The sequence below is a fragment of the Pan troglodytes genome, chromosome 22, assembly GCF_028858775.2.
Source record: "Pan troglodytes isolate AG18354 chromosome 22, NHGRI_mPanTro3-v2.0_pri, whole genome shotgun sequence".
NCBI classification, from domain to species: Eukaryota; Metazoa; Chordata; class Mammalia; order Primates; family Hominidae; genus Pan; species Pan troglodytes.
The window spans coordinates 24,219,995-24,221,820 of record NC_072420.2 but is presented as its reverse complement, the minus strand read 5'-3'; the positions used below and the strand labels follow the sequence as shown (position 1 = coordinate 24,221,820).

General features: G+C 34.0%; 1 pseudogene; it reads left to right on the top strand.

Moving 5' to 3' along the window:
* The first annotated feature begins 1,380 nt into the window (after positions 1-1,380).
* On the top strand, positions 1,381-1,550 carry LOC112206664 (U2 spliceosomal RNA; annotated as a pseudogene).
* The last annotated feature ends 276 nt before the right edge of the window (positions 1,551-1,826 follow it).

The following is a 1,826-nucleotide window of genomic DNA, read 5'->3' as shown; positions in this document are numbered from 1 at the left end:
GGAAAGCTAAGGAGATATTTTAACACTAATTCTTTCTACTGTACCAAACTTGAGATTATTGTGCAGTTTGGAGCCATCTAGTACTGCATTTGAGTCTAATATCTGCCATAAAATCTACATGAACATGGAAATTTATTTGATGATACTCATTCTTTTTTTCTCACCTGTAGTAGGAAAATATTGACCCCTCCATTGAGAAATCTCAAATGTAAAGAGTGCTCTGAGATAGTAGTTATAGCATTTGTAAACATTTTCAGAAAACTATGCAGTTCTTCACATTACAATAAAATGCATAGACCAAATATTTGTATTTAAAAAACAAAGCTAAAATAATATTAGAATAAAATAAATTATATTATATTAAGTCTGGGTTAAAAAATCTCCTTAAATATATCCACACATGAGATTATAGAGGATGGCTAATATATAAATACATTTTAATATGCTAAGAAACTAAAAAAATTAAAATAATCAAAAAGAATATTTTGTTATGTATTCATGTAAAGAACTTTTATTTTTTGGTTGATAAAGAAGGCTAGTCTACTAATCTTACTTCTAGCTCTAATTAATATATTTATATTATATTTATATACTTCCAATGATATGTTATTTCTATTTCTACAAACTTCTTCAAAGCCCCTTAACATTTAAAAGTTCTTAACTCTCTTAGTACTTCCTATATTTGTTTCCATGTTTTAAAGACATAAACTTAAAGCTCCAGCATTTTATCATAAACTACTAAAAAACCTGACCTTGTAAGCTGATACATAGACCAATTAATGATTTGCTTTTCATGAATCCTGAAAGGAAGAGGTCCAGAGATTTGTAATAGTCTGTCTTGGGTTTAGGTATAGAGATTACAGCTTCCAGGTGGTTATCTATAATATTAATTTTGGGGGCCTGTAATAACAAAATATCGTAAACTGGGTGAATTAAACACAAATTGAGTCACAGTTCTGGAGGCGAGAATTTCAAAATCCAGGCATGGCCAGGACTGGTTCCTTCTGTGGGCTGCCAGGGAAATTCTGTTCCATGCCTCCCTCCAAGTTTTGTGTGCCTTGAGGCATTCCTTGGCTTCTAGATGGTTTTCTGTCTGTGTTTTATATCATTTTTCTTCTATTTGTGTTTGTCTCTGTGTCTAAATTTTCTTCTTATGAAAGGATATCATTCGTACTAAAGTAGGGCCCACTCTAATGATGTCATTTTAAGTTGCTCATTGCAAAGATCCTATTCCCCAGTAAGGTCACATTCACAGGTACTTAGGGTTAGGATTTAAACAACTATATATACATAGCTGGAAAATATTGACCCCTCCATTGAGGGATATATATATATATATATATATATATATATATATTCAAAAGTATATATATATGCTTTATCAATTCTCGGCCTTTTGGCTGAGATCAAGTGTAGTATCTGTTCTTATCACTTCTAGGATACATGTGCAGAATATGCATATTTGTTACATAGGTATACATGTGCCACGGTGGTTGGCTGCACCCATCAACAATCATCTAGGTTTTAAGCCCCGCATGAATTGGGTATTTGTCCTAATGCTATCACTCCCCTTTACCCCCACTCCCTGACAGGCCCCAGTGTGTGATGTTCCCCTTCCTGTGTCCATGTGTTCTCGTTGTTCAACTCCCACTTACAAGTGAGAACAGGCAGTGTTTGGTTTTCTGTTCCTGTGCTAGTTCGCTGAGAATGATGGTTTCCAGCTTCATCCACGTTCTTGCAAAGGACATGAAGTCATTCCTTTTTATGGCTGCATAGTATTCCATGGTGCATATGTGCCACATTTTCTTTATCCAGTCTATTATTGA